This window comes from Bidens hawaiensis, unplaced genomic scaffold (genome assembly GCF_021521415.1).
Source record: "Bidens hawaiensis isolate Kalapana, Puna unplaced genomic scaffold, B.hawaiensis_p1.1 tig00001269_1, whole genome shotgun sequence".
Taxonomy (NCBI): Eukaryota; Viridiplantae; Streptophyta; class Magnoliopsida; order Asterales; family Asteraceae; genus Bidens; species Bidens hawaiensis.
The window spans coordinates 1676587-1696859 of NW_027491072.1; the positions used below are offsets into that span (position 1 = coordinate 1676587).

At 36.4% G+C, this 20273-nt stretch overlaps 1 pseudogene across 1 annotated transcript; it reads left to right on the top strand.

Moving 5' to 3' along the window:
• The first annotated feature begins 231 nt into the window (after positions 1–231).
• Positions 232–5354, top strand: LOC143570583 (putative inactive receptor kinase At1g48480 pseudogene; annotated as a pseudogene). Its single transcript, XR_013141959.1, has 3 exons — positions 232–372; positions 2805–4057; positions 4747–5354. The product of XR_013141959.1 is annotated as a putative inactive receptor kinase At1g48480 pseudogene (transcript).
• Positions 5355–20273: the final 14919 nt, after the last annotated feature.

Here is a 20273-nt window from a genome sequence, read left to right on the forward strand (position 1 = left end):
CCTGTTATTGTGTCCTCCAAATTGACAGAAGAACAAAGGACTAAGTTGATAGACGTATTGAAGTTGCATAAGAGGGAGATTGCATGGAGACTTTCCGATATTCAAGGTATTAGCCTCGCTTATTTCACTCACCGGATTTTAATGGAGGATGAGTACAAACCGGTGGTGCAGCCGCAAAGACGTCTTAATCCGAATATGTAAGAAGTTGTGAAGAAGGAGGTGTTAAAGTTGATGGACGCCAGGATGATCTACCCGATTTCCGACTCTCCATGGGTAAACCCGACCCAAGTTGCTCCGAAAAAAGGAGGTATGACCGTGGTGATGAATGAGAAGAATGAGCTTATCCCTTCGCGTAAGGTGACCGGTTGGCGAGTGTGTATTGACTATCGGCGGTTGAATGATGCCACCCGGAAGGACCATTTTCCGTTGCCGTTTATTGATCAAATGTTGGAGCGTATGGCAGGTCAGCAATTTTATTGTTTTCTTGACGGTTTTTCAGGTTATTTTCAAATTCTCATTGCACCGGAAGACCAAGAGAAGACAACTTCTACATGTCCGTATGGCACGTTTGCGTACCGTCGCATGCCATTTGGATTGTGTAACGCTCCGGCTACCTTTCAGCGTTGTATGGTGGCCATCTTTCAAGATATGATAGAGACATCTATGGAAGTGTTTATGGACGATTTTTCGGTTTACGGTAATTCTTTCGATCATTGTTTGGCTAATCTGGAGAAGATGTTGAAGAGGTGTATCGAAACAAAGTTGATGTTGAATTGGGAAAAGTGTCATTTTATGGTGACGGAAGGGATTGTGCTGGGGCATAAGATATCGAGAGATGGCATTGAGGTAGATCGGGCGAAGATTGATACTATAAGTAGACTTCCTCAACCGACGAATGTGAAGGCGATTAGGAGTTTTTTGGGTCATGCGGGGTTTTATCGGCGATTTATCAAAAATTTTTCAAAAATTACCCGCCCGATGACCCGACTCCTCGAGAAAGATGTCCATTTGTGTTTGATGATGAGTGTGTGAAGGCGTTTACGTTTTTGAAAGAAAAGCTCGTAAGTGCTCCCATTCTTTGTTCTCCCGATTGGAGTTTGTCGTTTGAGCTCATGTGCGATGCTAGTGATTATGCGGTTGGAGCGGTTTTGGGGCAAAGACGAGATAAACATTTTCACCCCTTTTGTTATGCTAGTAAAACGTTGAACGATGCTCAAGAGAACTACACCACCACCGAGAAGGAGCTTTTAACCGTTGTTTTCGCATTTGACAAGTTCCGCTCGTACCTCGTGCTTTCGAAGACCACCGTTTTTACCGATCATGCGGCCTTTCGTTTTCTCTTTCACAAGAAAGACGCGAAGCCTCGTCTTATACGGTGGATTCTTCTAATTAATAAGTCGTGTTTTGTAGTCGAGTCTAATTAGCTAATAAACGTAATTTAGAAAGTCTCGTGGGTTCGATATCCGGACTTACTTCGCTTTACTAGAGTCGACCGGTTCACTTGCCGGTTAGTAGTTTAGTCGAGTTTTAGAGAGTCTAGAGTATTATTTAGTGTTTATTTTTAGTTAATTTAATTAATAATTATTAAACTACTTTTAGCACATCACGCACATATGCAATACAACACTACTGAATACATGCACTACATCAACTTTTTTTAATTTTTTAATTTTGGAATAATATTAACATATAAGAAATATAAAAGAAAAAAATATTAATTTTTTTAAATAGTTAAAAGCTTTTCTTTATTAGTATCTAGTTATCTATTTAAGAGTTCTTTCTTAATCTCCACCAGTATACACACATGCACACACAATAAGTGATTGAATGTTGAGTGTCATACCATTTAACAAAACAATACTATGGTAGATTTATAAGTAGATAAACCTAATCAATTAATTTCAACTTTAGAGGCATAATTTCATAACAACGCCTCGTAATTGGCCTTCACGAAATCAAAGTTTGATACAATTTTAGTTGATAAGAATTCATGTAACACCTGATTTCTCATGCATAGCTTTGTATAGTGTATATAAAATGGGCGTAATGGAAGTTATTAATAATATTAAAGTTTGGATCAAAATTCAATAAGACTTTACTTTGGGGGGGGGGGGGGGGGGCGTTTAGAAATATTGTTTTTATAGTTTGGAACCAAATAAATTGTGAAGCAAACTAGGAGGCAAAATTGAAACTTTATCAATTAATTCCACTTAGTTACCTCCCGATTCCTGATTCTCCATTTCTATCAACCTACAAGGTTTTAGGCGAATATGTTCGCGGCTCGTACTGGCCCGACGATCCAACATATTTTTCCGTCAATCTTGGTCGACATTAGTTCTAATCGTTCTCTCATCTAATCACCCTATTATACATGTTTAAACAATTTTAGCCCCCCAGTCCATGAGCTCTATGAGGTTGTACATCCCTAGAGCCAGCCCTACCATCGTATGACGGGGCTATAGTTGTTATCTATTCGGAATAAAATTAAAATATTTGGACTATATCAAAAACTTGATAGTTTAAAAAAAATAGTTTTAACTTTTGAGTTATTAAAAGATAACCAACATAATAAAATAATTAAAAGCACTAATTCTTTTACAGGACAATAAATTAAATATTCAAAACCAACTCATTTCCAATTAATTAATTTGTTTGTATAAACGTTACAACTAATTGTCCGATCACTCCACCCTTTATAGAAAGAGAAAGAGAAAGAGAAAGAGAAAGAGAAAGACAATAAATATTTGTTTTGTTGTACACACTACCGTTACTCATTCATTCTCTCAAAAAATAATGACGAAAAGCAAAACCCACACCCACATCCTATTGTCATCCTGTCCACCCTATTCTTCGCCGGAAAACCCGACCTCGCCGTCGACCGGGCAGCCATCCGGTCATCCGTGGGCGGCAGATCCATCCTCTGGAACATCTCTCAGCCCGCCACTCCCTGTACCTGGCCTGGCGTCGTCTGTGACAACAAAACCAACCGCGTCATCGAGCTTCATTTCCCTGGAATGGGCCTTTCCGGCGAACTCCCTCGGCAACTTAACCCAGCTCACCACTCTCAGCCTCCGTTACAACGCCCTCTCCGGCCGCCTCCCGGCTGATATTTTCACCCTCGTCAACCTCCGAAACCTCTTCCTCCAAAACAACTTGTTTTCCGGCGATATTCCGGACTCATTTTCCGGCATCGTGAATCTCGTTAGGGTTAACTTCGCTAGCAACAATTTCTCCGGGTTCGTTCCGAATTCGGTAACGAACTTGACACGGTTAGCTACATTGTATTTGGAAAACAATGCGTTAACCGGGTCAATACCCGATCTTACCCGAACCAACATTGCTCAATTCAACGTCTCCAACAACCAATTAACCGGGGAGATTCCATCAAGGCTTTCGGGTTTCCCCGATTCGGCTTTTTCAGGAAACTCGCTCTGCGGAAAACCACTTAGTTCATGCCCCGGGTCGGGTTCTGGATCCGGGTCGAATACCCTCTCTGGAGGCGCGATTGCGGGCATTGTGATCGGCTCTGTTTTAGGCCTTTTGTTAGTTTTGATAGTCTTATTCCTTTTGTGTTGTAAAAGCCGGAAACAAAAAGGCGAGACCACGCCAAAGGATTTGACGCGAACTCAGCCCGCCGAGCAAGTTGAGATCAATGTGGCTGATGACACTACAAAACCGAAACCAGTGGAGAATGCATTAACCGTGGCCGTGGGAGCCGTAAATGGGAAATCAGGGGAGATTAATAAGAAGCTAGTGTTTCTCAGTGAGAGCAAGGAGTTGGGCAAATTTGATTTGGATGACTTGTTGCGGGCATCGGCTGAGGTTTTGGGTAAAGGATCGTCTGGGACTGCGTACAAGGCGGTGCTGGAGATGGGATTTACGGTTGTGGTGAAAAGGTTGCGGGATGTGACAATGGCGGACAAGGAGAAGATTGAAGCTGTTGGTGCGATGGATCATGAGAATTTGGTGCCCTTGAGGGCTTATTATTGCAACGGGGAAGAAAAGCTTATTGTTTATGATTACATGCCAATAGGAAGCTTATCTGCTTTGTTACATGGTAAGTAAAGATTCGTTTTTAAACTTAATTTCTATTATGTGAAATTGTGGATCTGAATCGAGCTCGAGTTTGTGAAAGAAATAGTTTTTGAAACTTGAGCTCGAGTTTTAAATTAATTATTATTGTATAAATATATTAGAGCATTCTTGGCTTACTTTCTTATATCTAAATAAAAAGTTACATTAAAACTCACTGCATTTTCTCACTCTCTTTATTTCAATTAAATAATAATTTTTATACCTTTTATTATTACCTTTTCTCTTTCCTTCACTCACAACCACTCTCAAAATATATTAAAAAATTATAGAGATGAATAGTAACATTTCAAATATACAGAAAAATCATTACTTTTTCTAAAATATAAAAACTCTTCACTCACAACACCTTGAATCACTCTCTAAATTATAAAAACATCCCTCACACAAAATAAGGGGTTGGATGAGAATGCTCTTAAATAAAAAAGTATACGATAACTAGCTTAGATTGGACTTGCTTATTAAACAAACTTATTTTTAAGGTCAAGCTGAATTCAGTTCGGTTCTATCGAGTGGATCTTGGATAGGTCACTCCCCTGATCTTGGACCTCGAAATCTGCTCATCTTGGTCCTCGAAGTTTGAAAATGTTGATTATAATTTAGTAAATTAAGAGAGATTATAAGATAATTAACAGCATCTATTTTGAACCACAGGAAACAGAGGGGCTGGAAGAACGCCATTGAATTGGGATACTCGGTCCTCCATAGCCCTTGGAGCCGCCCGTGGGATAGTGTACCTACACGCCCAAGGCTCGACTGTATCCCACGGCAACATCAAATCATCAAACATCCTCTTGACCTCCTCCTACGAATCGCGAGTCTATGATTTTGAGTTGGCTCAGCTGGTGGGTCCCAGCGCGACGCCAACCCGTGTGGATGGCTATCGCGCGCCAGAAGTAACCGATGCACGCAAAGTTTCCCAAAAGGCTGATGTTTACAGTTTTGGAGTGTTGTTGTTGGAGTTGCTAACGGGTAAAGCACCGACACACGCGTTGCTAAACGAGGAAGGGGTTGACCTCCCGAGATGGGTCCAGTCGGTGGTTCGAGAACAGTGGACTTCCGAGGTTTTTGATCTTGAGCTACTTAGGTATCACAACGTTGAAGATCAAATGGTTCAGTTGTTACAATTAGCTATCGACTGTTGTGCTCAGTATCCTGATAAGCGACCGGCTATGGTAGACGTGGCTAGCCACATTGCCGAGCTTTGTGGTTCGCAGGCACAAGACCCAAACCTGCTAGACGGCATCGTAAGTGATTCGTGATTCTTATGGGTTCGGTTTCTTGGCTAATTGAATTTGTTGTTTGATATGTTGGTTATTTTACATACGCATTTGATGTCGTAGTTTGTTGAGTAAATTGTAATATGAAATCTCATTGTTATTCTTTGCTTTGTTTATGTAAATTTGGGATCTTTTTTTCATGTAATTGTTTTTTCTTTATATATATTAAACTAGGATAGGCACCCGAATATTTAACTAACATTCCATCATTGACCTGAATATTTAACCATAATGCCCAACATAATGTGTTCAAGGCTTCAAGCATTCCTAACCTATTCCTCATCCCCGTCTCTATATTACACTAAAAAACAATACATTTATTTCTTCTATTTAATTAAATAATATATTTTTTAATACTTTTACCATTATAATATTCTCTCATCATCTTATAATTTACAAAAAATCATTTACCATTTTGCATGAGAATTTTAAATAATATATTTTTTTAATACTTTTACAAAGGTCTTGAAATACACAGACCGGCCATATGTACACACGCTACAAACACTCGTTATGCAATTATATACACAGGAAAACATACATCAAGTATACAATAACGCATACAAAGAATAATTAGCATGAACAAAATATAAAGCAGTTATAGTAATATGTTGTTATCATATCACCCAACTTATGGTGATTGATCTATGTTTTTTTCACAGGTGGGTACTGTACTACATCTGAATAGTTCTTTAGTAAGCAAATTCACAACTTGGTATGACAATGCAGAGAGAAAGCATTACAAGGATTTCCATCCCATATATATGCGAATATACTTTCGGAAGAAAAGTTTTAATTTACTGCATAACAGGTGATACAATTTATCATTAGAATAACAATAACAGTTGATGCCGTGGAGGGCAGAAAGAGCAACTCTTTTGATCCATCTTCAAACAAATATAGAAAAGGATAATGCAAGACCAAAACACTAAAATGCATGATGAATGGGTAGACGATGATTCGGTTTTGTTTCCTGAGATTACAAATTGATTAACGATTTAGGGAACCAACACTATGAAAGAAAGGGGAAATGTGATTTAGGTTTATGATATGATAGAGATCGAACAAATAAAAAAAACAACGAAATAAATTACTAAAATACCTTCGGCAGGCAATCGAATAATGATGAACATGATTATACAGATTCGATTATGAGATTACAGTTTGTATAGAGATTCACAGAACAAATTGAAGGAAGCTGTATAGTGATCTAGGGTTTGTGAATATGGAAAAGGGATCCAAGATTGGCCGACTACGGAACGAATCGGGTTATAGCATTAGAATCTAGTTGTGTGAGGGATGTGGTGTTAAGGCGGGATTTTGAGAGAGAGCAACGGTTAATTTGAGAATACGTAACAAATAAAAAGCTTTATTTATTTATTTATCAAGTAGTATAGATGTTAAATTAAATTGGTTTAAATTTATCAAATTAGGTGAGCATATAAAATTATACATTACCTTTTATTTGTTTAATATTAAAGAAAGATAGTGCTTGTAAGTTGTATTATTAAAAGGCTTATTTATACTTCAAAATATGCTATAAAACAATATAATAAATGAAATAGTTATTAGTTTAGGGGAAGGGGGCTACGCCACACCGACAAAGAGCACGACATGTGAATAAGAGCCTATAGGATTAAATTGTTTTAGCCAACATGTTGATATAGCTTTGTCAGTTTATCAGAAGATGTCTAGTGGATAAAAATTACATGAGGACGTTTTGTGTGTTATGTGATGTTACATTATTAGAGAGTATTTTTTATTAAAAAAGGTGCAGTGAATTAAGCCTATTTCCATCATTATCTTATTATTATTATTATTATTCATTTTTTAATAAAAATAAAACAAATAAAATTTTATTAAATAAAATAACGAAATAAAATTATGTTAAATACAATCATAAAAAATAAAACTTAAAAATTGTAAAAGGTAAAGTTTTAGGTAAAATTTTTAAAAGTTATAAATTCAAGGGTAAAAAATGTAACATTTATGTTTCAAATAAAAGAAAATGGGTAATGTTTAACCCGAAATCCGACATCTTCTTCTCCAGCTTTTTCTCCATAGTTAAGGTCTACACCTAAGCACCAATCGCCTGGCCGCTGAGTAAAGATTTACCTCTCACATGATAGGCTTGAAACGGTCTAGCGTGGGCCAGTTTGCATGTCTGGAATAACACGTTTTAGGAACAATGGTTAAGGTCTACAACTTCATTTTCTCTTCTCAATCTTTGAATAAAAGACATTAATCAAACACAACTAAACCAACCCACCAATCATCTTTCCCCTCTTCTACCCCTCACCGATGCTTTGTGGGAAGCGCCCCCTCCTCCAAAGTGCCCAAAGCGCCCTGGGGTGGTATTCCCAACACTTTAAATGCGCCTCGGGGGTGGGAAGCCCGCAACTACCACAGTCTTAATTACACTAAATATTTAATAGATAATTAAAATTAACGATAAAAGTTCTAATACACCTTTCAAAAACCAAAACAAATAAATTAATAATAAACGACAATAAAAATAAATTAATAATAAACGACAATAAAAATAGCATTTTAATATTTTGAAATTGTTTAAAGAAAGAAAAATGTTTTTTTTTAAATTATTTAGTATAAAACAAATGGAAAATATATATTATGAATATTATTATTATGGTTATCATCATATAAAATAGAATTTGGTTTAGTTTTAAGTTTTCTCATCCCTATATAATATTCTATTGTATCTAATTGTATTATACACACATACTTTATTAATGAAATATCTCTCTCTTTCTCCCTACTTCTCTTGTTGCTTTGCTATTAAGCTAGTTTAACAACACGTTATGAATTGTTTTTGAAGTTGGATCGCGTTATTATAAGAGATGGAGATCGAACCACCAGAAAACCCGATACAATTGCTTTTCTAGTTTCGGTCAGCTTCCTTCCACTCATGAAATTAGGTGCCCTCATAAACTTATCGTTTAATTGAAGCTTCAATGTTTTGTTTGAATTGGGTGAGAAAATAAAAAAAAGACGAAAAGGCTTGATGGGTTGGTTCACTAATTAATTAATTCACTCTAACTTGATTTTAATCAGTTTTGAATAATATTTCTAATGAGTTCCATATCATTGTTGAATAAATTTAATCTTATTTTATAACTTATTTATTTTTCTAATTGTGGCTAATTCAGTATGCATATTAGACTATTAGTCCCACATGTGCCCTCAAATTCCAAAATTTGGATACTGAATCAAAACTATAATGTTTTAAACGATTTAATTAATTTTAATATAAGAATTAAGTTTTATAGAGATATACATAGAAGTTTTTAAATCGTGGGATAGGCTCTCGATATATATATATATCTATAATATATATAAATGAAACCTCTAAAATTTTACGTGTCGCGATGTGGTTGCTCCCCCCCCCCCCTTTTATGGAAGCCGCCAAATTTGCTTGATTTTTAAATGGAGGTCTCTCATTGATTTAACCCAAATTCATGGGTATGGGTCTTACCAAAACCAGATAGATCTTAAACGGGTTATAACATCTCAATAAATTAAGAATTAATCTTACTAATTATTTGATATGAAAATCCTATAAAATAGGGATATACTAAAATTTAATATCTAATTTAAAAAGAAAAGATATTATTTATAATTAATAAACAATTTTATAGTAAAAAACATAAGCGAGTCATGGGTCACCAAAACCACAGGTTATAACATATCATTTATTTATGAAGCTCTTTCATCATCAAACCCTAAATATATTATTAACTTTCTTACAATAAAGAAAATTAAAATCCAAAAAATAAATATTAAAAAACGAAAAAATGTAAAACAACCATTATCTCAAGCCATCAGATTGCTTTATTTGTAAATGAAGACTTCTCATGCATTTGATCCGAATTCACGGGTAAATGTCTCACCAAACTCAGATAGCTCTTAAACGGGTTATAACATCTCATTATATTAAAAATTAATCTCATCAAATATTTGATATGAAAATCCTATAAAATAGGGATATACTAAAAATTATTATCCTATTTTATTTAAAAAAATATATTATTTATAATTAAAAAACAATTTTATAATAAAGAAAATAAACGGGTATGAGTATCACCAAACCCAGATTGTAACATATCATTATATTTGTGAAACCATTTCATCATCAAACCTTAAGTATATTAATTATTAACTTTCTTACAATAAATAAAATTAAAATCCAAATATATATATATATATATATATATATATATATATATATAAATATTAAAATCTAGTATATATATACTAGATTTTTTCTCCCGTATTACGGGGGTTGTTTTACGTTATTCGTTTTTAATATATATATATATATATATATATATATATATATATATATATATTTGGATTTTAATTTTATTTATTGTAAGAAAGTTAATAATTAATATACTTACGGTTTGATGATGAAATGGTTTCATAAATAAATTATATGTTATAATCCAGTTTAAAAGCTATCTTGGTTTGGTGAGACCTATTACCTGTTTATTTTCTTTATTATAAAATTGTTTCTTAATTATAAAAAATATAGTTTTTTAAATAAAATAGCATATTAATTTTTAGTATATTCCTATTTTATAGGATTTTCATATCAAATATTTGATTAGATTATTTTTTAATATAATGAGATGTTATAACCCATTTAAGAGCTATGAGACGTTTACCTGTGAATTCGGGTCAAATGCTTGAGAAGCTTTCATTTACAAATAAAGCAATCCGATGGCTTGAAAGAATGGTTGTTTTACATTTTTCCTTTTGTAATATTTATTTTTTGATTTTTAATTTTCTTTATTATAAGAAAGTTAATAATATACTTAGGGTTTGATGATGAAAGAGTTTCATAAATAAATGATATGTTATAACTCGTTTAAAAGCTATCTGGATTTGGTGACCCGTAACCCACTTATGTTTTTTTTACTATAAAATTGTTTATTAATTACAAATAATATCTTTTTCTTTTTAAATTGGATATTAAATTTTAGTATATCCCTATTTTATAGGATTTTTATATCAAATAATTGGTTAGATTAATTTTTAATTTAATGAGATGTTATAACCCGTTTAAGAGCTTTTTGGTTTTGGTAAGACCATACCCATGAATTTGGAGTAAATCAATGAGAGGCCTCCATTTAAAAATTAAGAAATCTGGTGGCTTTCATAAAAGGGGGGAGCGACCACATCGCGACACATAGGATTTTAAGGTTTTCGTTTATATATATATATACGGTTAGGTTAGAATAAAAACCCACTTGAGTTGTGAAAACTCTAGAAACCCATTCTCAACCATATGTTTTTAATTAAAGATTAAATCTTGTGATTCACAATTAAAGTTAATGAAAAATATAAAAGTTTATTTACATTTTCTCTCTCCTGAAAACATATATAAAAATTATTAAAAAATGTAAAAAAAATAATAAAACATTTTTTTTTTATGTTTTCGATGTTTTTATTAAATGTAACATGTATTACATGTAACAAAAAAAACCGATGTTACATAGGGTTTTCACGGGTTTTCTCAACTCAAGAGGGTTTTCAAACTATACTTCTCTTATATATATATATATATATATATATATATATATATATATATATATATATATATATATATATTATTTATGCATTATATTCTGTCTTTGATGTTTGCTAGGTTATTTAATTAATTTAATTACAATATCAATTTTGTAAAACAAATCCAAGGTTGCTCAACTGCATATTCCTTGAGCACTATATTTCGTTATTTATGTTTCGTTTATTTAGAAATCTGTTTGATCCCTAAAGCTGATGGGAGAAACATAACTATTATAAAGTTATTCTATAATTATATCTTAAATTCCATATCAATTTTGAAAAATCACTTGTCATTATGATGATTGTTGAGTCGGATATTTACAAAGAAAAATTTGAATCTTCTCAACCTTCTCTAAGAATCGGCTAAGTATGGACTACGTAGGGGTGGTTCGTGAGACAGCGAAAACAAGTTAGGGCTTTAGGCCCAAAATTAATTAAGGCCCCCAAGTCTAAAAAAACATTATATATAGATATATTATAATGGGTAAAATAAACACAAAATAATGTATTGGTGTTGTGATAGGCTTGGTTGTCACTAAAGTATAGGTTATGAGTTCAAAACTTTTAATAAGCAAAATTTTTTTCTTAACAATTATCATGAAAAGGCCTTGAAAACTTGTTTCTATTTAGGCTTCCACGATTGTTGAGCCGACTCTGGGACTACGAGCAAGCTTGGACGTTCGAGCATGGTTTCACTACCTCGAACACGATGTACTATCTTCTGGAATTTCTTCTAAGTGTTGAAGGCTTCGAGCAAGCTACACTTCATCAAGCAAGAATGTTCTTCATCGAGTATGGATTGCCAATCGAGCAAACAACTTGATCTATCTAGCTTAAACCAAGTGTTCTGAGCATATTGGTGGGTCGAGCATGGATGCAATAAAGAATATCTTAAATGTTGTAAGTATAGACTTCGAGCATGTTTCAGTCCCGAGCAAGCCTCACATCCAAGTATGCTGAAGATTGTTCTCAACAAGTCACTAAGGCAGGATTGAAGAGATCTAGAAGAACATGATTGCTCGAGGGACTTATTCGAGCAAAGCAAGGATTAGTCAAGAAGATTGAAGTCTGCTAGAGGAGAATATTTTCTATCTGAAAATATTCTAAGTAAAGTCTGCTCGAAGACTTGTATCGAGCATGCTGTGCATATCAAGTGTACTCGACCATGATATATCATACTCGAAGACTTGTCTACACTTGTATTTATTTTGTCATTCATTATGTAATCATTAGGGTATTCTAGAAGGAATGTCAGGGCTTATAAATAGTGTCCTAGGTTTCCATTTATTGAAAGCGTGGATAAGACACAGAATACGAGAGCACAAACACCTGAGCGAATTTTCCTTTTGTGTATTCTCGTACCGCAGCCTTCACGAAACCCTAGACATTCCTTGCACCAAATCACTGTTTCATTAATGATATATTAAATATAGTGAATATTTGTCTTTGATTGTTCTTACTGATTATCTATTATTGTTCAAACCTTCATTCCCATCCCTTGAGTATTTTAATTTCGCCGGGATATTCAAGAGGCCTTTGGGTTCATTAGATCTGGTGTGTTCTTGTCAACCTACAAAGGTTTGCATTAGGTCCGGTCCTGACAATGATAAATTGATGGGAGAAAGATAACTAATAATAATTAATAAGTAAGCTATTGATAAAATCTTTTGAATTTGAAAGTTTTAACTATATAATCTAATCTTATATTAGTTATAGATTATCATTAAAATTGAATCGGTTAGTTTGATCCCTAATAATTTGTAAGGGTTGGGTTCAAATAGGAAGTTATGTGTTTATAGGAAGGCTGAGAAGAAGGTTATTTTTGTCAATAAAAAATTAAAACCCACTTGCATCCATTTGTCTTCACAATTAACTCATCTCCTGCATCTCAAAAAAACCCAACCACAACTATCCACCGCTCCTCTACCCACCACCACCGACATCCTCTCCGGCATCGGCTGTCTTCCCTATCACCGTCACGGCTCCACGGACCACAACTCAGCCAACAATCCAAATCAAAACTCCGTTTCTGTTCTTTTAGGTTTTCCGACAGCGTATTCCGGCCACACCACCATTCTCCGGCGAGCGTTATTCAACCAAATTAAGAACCGAAACCGACAATTTAAGAAACTGTTTGACTCGTCACATTTGACTGAGCTTCGCGAAATTGAATTTACAAAACAATTGTGTTTTTCAATTAGCTTTCATTTTCACCAAATTGAATTTATAAAACAATTGTGTTGTTCACCCGATTGTGTTTTTATACCTGCTTATTGTATTTTTCACTAAAACAAACAGTAAGCTAAAACAAAATGAAATAAGTTCATTCAGATGCTTATTTGTAGAAGATGTAAATTTGTGATTTGAAAACACAATTAAAAGGGAAAAAAACCTATATTAAAACACAATATAAAACTTTATGCTAAAACACAATGAAAAAATTATGCTAAAACACAATGAGAAAAACACAATTTAATAAAACATAATTTGCAAGACGCAATAAAAAAACACAATTCTATATTAAAACACAATTTGATTAAACATAATTTGCAAAACACAATGACTATAGCATATAACATAATGTATAGAAAAACCCACTAACTTCTTTTATTTTATTTAAAAATATGGTACTCACATTGAAGATAAAAAAACGCTCGTTATTATAATAATTAATTTTTTTTTATAAAAAACGAATGTCATATAAAAAAGTTATGGGCGTTTTAAGGGAAAGAGAAAGTTGACAAATATGTGTTATTCCATTTATACCTTTCCCCTTATTTCATCTTTAACATTTCCCCAAGCTAATCTTAACCATACAAATATAAAATTAATGAACCAGATTGCTTCTTATTCTTTCCACAAAAATCTGACTTCTTATTTTAACTCAACCCAGCTATATAATATACTAGCTTTTAGCCCGCGTGTTACGAGAGTTTATGTAGATTTTTTCTCTATTATTATGAATATATAATTTTCGGTTATGATGTGTTTAGGTTTTCCTTTAAACATAAACGTTGAGGTGTAGAATATGTATTAAAATAAAAAATTATATGAATCAATAAATTATGTTCATTATATTTTTTCACCGGCGGCGGTTCACAGTTGCTCGATGGTGGTTCACCGGTGTTAATGGCGGTTCACCGGTGCTCATCGAAGGTGGTGGTCAGTGGGAGTGGAGGTGGAGGTGGCTTTCTTTGTCGGAGAAGACGGTGGTGGTCGTGGCTGCCAGAGATTGGTAGTGGAGGAGGAGGATGATGAGGAAGAAGGAGGAAGAGAGAGAAAGAAATTAAATATATATTTTTATTTTCTTATTTTTCTTTATTTATTAAAATATATATTTTTAATTTAATAGGTAAAATGACCAATTTGCTCTCATGTGCAAGACACATGACCTGACTTAACGAGGATTTTTAACTGGGTTAGACGAAAAAGACAAATGCTGAAGGATTTTGAAACGTAAAGGACAAAAAATATCAATTTTAAAGATCAGTGACAACGAGTGAAATTTGGGTGAAAGATAAAAAACAATTTCTGTAATTCTGTTCAATTCTTATGTGAAATTTTATTTCATAAAAAATGGTCGTAATCTGACGTACTCCAATTTGATTTCTAGGCATAATATTAGACGATAAAAATCGTTAAATACATTCTTACTGTGCAATCATTTAGTAGCCGAAGATTAGACATTCCTCCAAATCATGAACAGAACTGGAATACGCTAATAAGTATTACAACAATTAAACATTATTCATCCCTTTCTTTAAGAAAGAAAAATAAGGAGAGTACTTTACTGACGACGTGAGTCATACTCACGCATGTGAAGATGTATGCAAACACAAAAAACCAGGGTTGTGGCATTCAATGTCAGACGAATAGACAATTATACTTAGGGTTTCAAACAGATTACAAGATTTGGGTTATCATCGTTGGAGAAATAATTCAGCGATCTTTTGTTAACAAGGATATCACGAATAATGCTACTCTTGTACCCATCTTCATCGATCAATTTGTTAGAAATATTTATGTGACTTTTGACCATTTAACATTTATATGAACTAAATGTGTGTAGCCTCATAACAAAGGTATCTAATTTGATGGGAGTTAATACTTTAAGGGGTTAATATGTAAATATGGTGGTTAAAAAGGATTGCTGAGTCATTGCCCTAATTAACTGTCATCATCATACGATCGTTCAATCATCCATTCATACGATCACTCTAACAAAACTTTATAACACCATAATTCAAGGGCAATTAGACTCTTAATCTTGATCATTATCATGGCATCATCTTCATCAAACACTCAAAGGAATGAATCATCTCCATCAAGTAAGTATTACATCCCATTATTTGTGGTAGATTAATTTAGAACTTATAGAATTGATACCATATGTTGAAATTGATTCAACATGTGGCATCAGAGCCATGTGTTAATTTTCAATTCAATTAATAATTATCGAATTGTTTCTCTCGGAATTTGTTACGTCCGAAATCAAATTTGTTTTAGTTTTATGGATAGAGCATCTTTATTTAATTTCTATATATAAAGCATTATGATTTGACAAAGTTGATTTATAAATTTCGATGAATTCCAAAATCAGTTTTGAGAAACGGATGGCCACTGAAATTTGATAAAGGGTTATTATTATTATTATTATTATAAACCAGCCATTAATTGAAATTGTTTAACAACTACACATATAATATTTAATGGATAGCCATAGATAAGTTTTTAGAGATCAGTGACTCAGCCTTTATCGAAATTTGTGTCTCTATACTAATGAACGAACAAATTTAATGGAATATTATGTTTTATGTTTTGATTACTTCTGAATTTGTAATATTCTGAATCTAATGCTTGATCGAATACAAATTAACAAAATATGTCACATGCAGAATGAATTTATTTAGTTTGCATGCCTACATCTTTATGGCTTGTGTTTTTAGTGACCTGAATGAGCAAACCAACGAGAGATCACTCAAGTTAATATAAGCACTAATATTAAGCCACTTAATATACATTGTTTAAATTGTCATTCCATGAACCCAACGTGAATTGATTTAACAATTTAAATGATGGAAATAAACATATTTGTTTCATCTTACCCAACGGTATTTTAAAATAAATATGTTTAAGAAATAATTTAATATAGCATTTTAAGTTCAATTGTTAACTGAACCAATGAGATGTTAATAGTTGAACATGATGTGTATTTTTTTCCCTATTATTTGGTGTTAGTAATAGGTCATTATTTATATATGATATGTTTTATTTTGTATCCTAATTATGTTTCGTATAGTCATAACTGAGCATAATATTTATTCTTTCATGCATCAGCATCTACTTTACAATCAAGTTCCGGTTATTTGCACGGAATAAAGCCTTTGAACGGAAATAATTTTGGTACTTGGATAGAACAAGTTAAGTTGGCATTGGGATTTATGCACCTTGATTATTCTTTAAGGCATGATGCTCCTGCTCCTCCTGCCGATAATTCGACGGCAGAAGAAAAGAAAATTCATGATTGGTGGGAGTGTTCTAACATAATGTCTCTTATGGTAATAAAGAATTCAATCTCTCATACCATTAGAGGAGCCATCCCTGATTCGGAAAATGCTAAGGACTACTTAGACTTGGTTGAGGATCAATTCAAAGGTACCTCAAAAACTAATGCTGGTGAAGAAACGTGGATCTACTCACTGGTAGCAGATCTACTTTCCTCGGGTGTGATTATACTATTTCACCGATGGTTCTTCTGGATCAGTGTTCTTCCACCTACAAAATGAACAGCGCCGTTACTTACCCCTCAGAAAGGGACAGAGGGGTCCTCTTTGGGGTAACCCTCCGGCGTGAGAATAAGTATGTGTAGGAGAAGATAATAATGTGTGAGTAAGGGAATTGGGAGAGTATTGCTTAATAGCTGAATACTGTATGTTACTCTGTATGATTATGTGATTCTCTCTGTGTATGAGAAAGTAACTGACTAGGGCTGCCTGTCAGTGAATGTAATTGAATATGCTTCAATGTGAATCAATGTCTCTGTAACTGTGTACGTTATGATGTATTTATAGTGCTAGGGTTTCCACTGATTGAGCTAAAACCAAATTAGGGTTTCGTTGGCCTCCTCCAATCGATTTGCGCCACGTGTCCTTTGGGACACCTGGCGCTTTCTCGTTGGTTGTAATCACGTGGTAGCACATGTGTCATGCTGAGTTGTCGACCTTTCATTTGGCAGCTGTCAACATCAGCATATTCTCATTCCTTAAAAAGATACCTTCTGGAAGGTTGTCTGACATGCACAATCAAAGTTGCCCTAATCCTGATTTGGATAAGGACGAGGTTGACTATGTGCATGTGTGATATGCGCCCATCCTGAGGATGCGCGAGGTCTTCTCTTTATTCTCACGCGCAGATATTTCATGCGCAGATGCGATACGCACAAGCATGTAATACGCATCACGCGCGGATGCCCCACGCGCAGCTGCGCCATGCGCAACTGTGATATGGGTGGGCATGTATGATGCGCGAGCATGTGATATGCGCCGCGCGCGGATGCGCCACGCACGATGTGATATGCATAAGCATATATGATGCGTGAGCATGTGATACGCGCGAGCATATGTGATGCATGAGCACATGTGATGCGTGAGCATATGTGATGCTTGAGCATATGTGATATGTGCAAGCATGTGATGCTTGAGCATAAGTTTTGGCTTTGTGCCTTGATAATATCTTTGATTTCTAATGTCTTGTATATATCTTGTGGGTTGACCCGCCTCGCTCGATGTTGAGGCGGGTACATACCTCTTCAAGCCCCCCCAGTCTAATGTGTGTCTTATCTCGCGCGAGCGCGGTAAGATAGATATTAGACTTACTGATTTGGTCTTTTAAAAGGGGTTTTGTCGTTTTCTTGGTTGTTTTCATCGTTGCGCGAAGTTCTATCCATTTGGTTGAAACGAAGGGTCCAAACACGTGGTTGGTTGGTGGTGACGTGCGCCGTAAACGTGTCAGACGTTTCGTGTGCTCGAGGTGCTACAGTTGCCTTTCATGTCCCCTCGCACAGCTGTCTGGAACACGTGTCGCGCTCGCATTGGTTTGCACCTGCGAGTGGGGGCGCGTCTCTGCTCCGTGGCAGGTCGGTTACATTTTTATGTCCCCTCAACAGTGTTAGGGACACGTGCCGCGCCCTCGTTGGCTTGCACCTGCGAGTGGGGGCGCGTGAAATCCGATCAGTTGCCACATTTCTCTCTCCTGGGCCTATAAAAGCAGGCCCTTAGGAAATTTTTTATCTTCATCTTCATTGTTGCAAATTTTCGAATTCCTGCCTTTCATCTTCTGATTTGAGTGTTTTGACTGTTTCGAATCCTCGATTATCTGCTGCTGCAGTTGTATGTCTGATAGTTCAGACTCCTCTAACCCCTCCATCACCTCTATTGCCTCCCGAAGACGCCGTGTGAAATCTGTGGTGATGTCGACATTGAAGCAGAAGGGCAAGGGGAAGAGGGTTGTTGAGACCACATCGGAGGAAGTAGGGAAGACCAAGGCCCCAAAAAGGTGGAATGAAATCCCCTGCAAATTGAGGCAGGCCGATCTCGACAGCCTCATCTCGTCACAGGGTTTTTCCGCCCTGTTTGGCTGCATGTTGCCTGGGGCCGGGCAAACGGCGGCGGACCCGCCTGCCGGCTACATTTCCCTGTACACCCATTTTTTCACCCACTGCAACCTTCGTCTTCCGATGACAAGGTTTGTAGGCGCGGTGTTACGTTTTTTCGGGATTCATATATCCCAAGTCCATCCGTTTGGACTTGTGCGCATGACTCATTTCGAGTTCATGTGCAAATCACAGCGCGAGGAGCCCACCCCTCGGCGCTTTCAATTTTTTTACAAGCCCAAGATCCAAGATTCTTGGATCTCCTTTATTCCTCGCAGTCAGAAGGTTAAATGCAGCACCGTATCATTCAAGAGCCTTCATGACTGGTCTGAGAGGTTCTTCTACATCAGGGCTGGTGTAATCCCCATCCGCATGACGATGCGCGCGATCGATTCTGCGCCCGCGGATGCGGATGTTATTAAGAACCCAACCGGCGCCTGGGTTAAGAAACTGACCGCTGAACCATCCCCCGCCAAGAAAATTCGCGAGGAGGCGCTGGTGGGGGTCGGCATGAGTAAGCTGTGGACCGACAGCGCGCTTGAGCCCGTTATCCAAGTCGACGGGTTGTGTAAGTTTATTTCATTGCTTTATTTCTTTTTCTGCGCGAACATAATTCTTTTTGCTGATATCACTTGACTTGTTTTTGCGCAGTCACCAAGGATTATTTCCACGCCGCTTATGATGATCAAGTGGAAGGTGGCTCCGTCGCGCTTGGCGCTGGGGAGGTGGGCTTCCCAGATCGCTTCGATGACATGTTCATCCCTGTCGATCTGGCATTTGACTTTGATAGCGACGCGCCTGGTAAGCCTTCGCACTTATGCTTATTCCTTTAGAATACCAAATTTTGCTAACACTTGTGTTGCATGTATTGTAGATGCGCTGGAGAACTACGAGCTGGAGCTCGCGGAGGAGGAGGAGGAGGAGGAGGAGGAGGAAGAGGAGGCGCCCCCACTAAAGCGCAAAGCTAAGGGGAAATCTGGCGCAGGGGGCAGTATGAGACAAAAGAAAGATGACACCCCTGTCGCTCATCCCCATGCTCAAACGAAGGGACCTAAGGAAACCCAGGTGTTTACCACCAGGGGTTCTTTAGCTTCCCTGCCTGTGAAAGTGGGCAGACCTCCTGTCCACTTGAGGTATGGTGGCGTCACCTCCTCCGTTCGCGCGGCTGAAGAGAGAAGCAGTGCCGCGCCTGCGACAGGTATACTTTGCTTATCTTCATCTGATTGAATTATATTAAACCTTTGCTCCTTTGAATGTTTGCAGGACCGGCGACGGTTGCAGATCAGCCGCAGGCGCCACAAGGTGCTGAGGCTGCGCCGGGGTCTGCTTCGAAGTCCCCCGTTCTACCCTCTGAGAAGGGTAGAATGAACTGTATGGCGATGTTCGCCGCGCGAACAGAATTGCGCCAAGGTATGTTTTGCACATTTGTCTTCTGAATTTTTTCTTTTGGATCCAGTCATAAACCAATTTTCCTTGTTGATTTGTTCATAGGAGTTGTAGCTGGCGTACAAGTTGCCGGTGACACTCCTGGCGCCGTTGGCGGCGCCGCTGGTTCTGGTCCTGCTCCTGCTAGTGCTGATTCTCCCCTTATCGGGATTACAAAGGAGCAGGAAGCCGTATTGCGCGCCGAACTGGCGGCGTCGAGACCTCCCTCGCCTCCT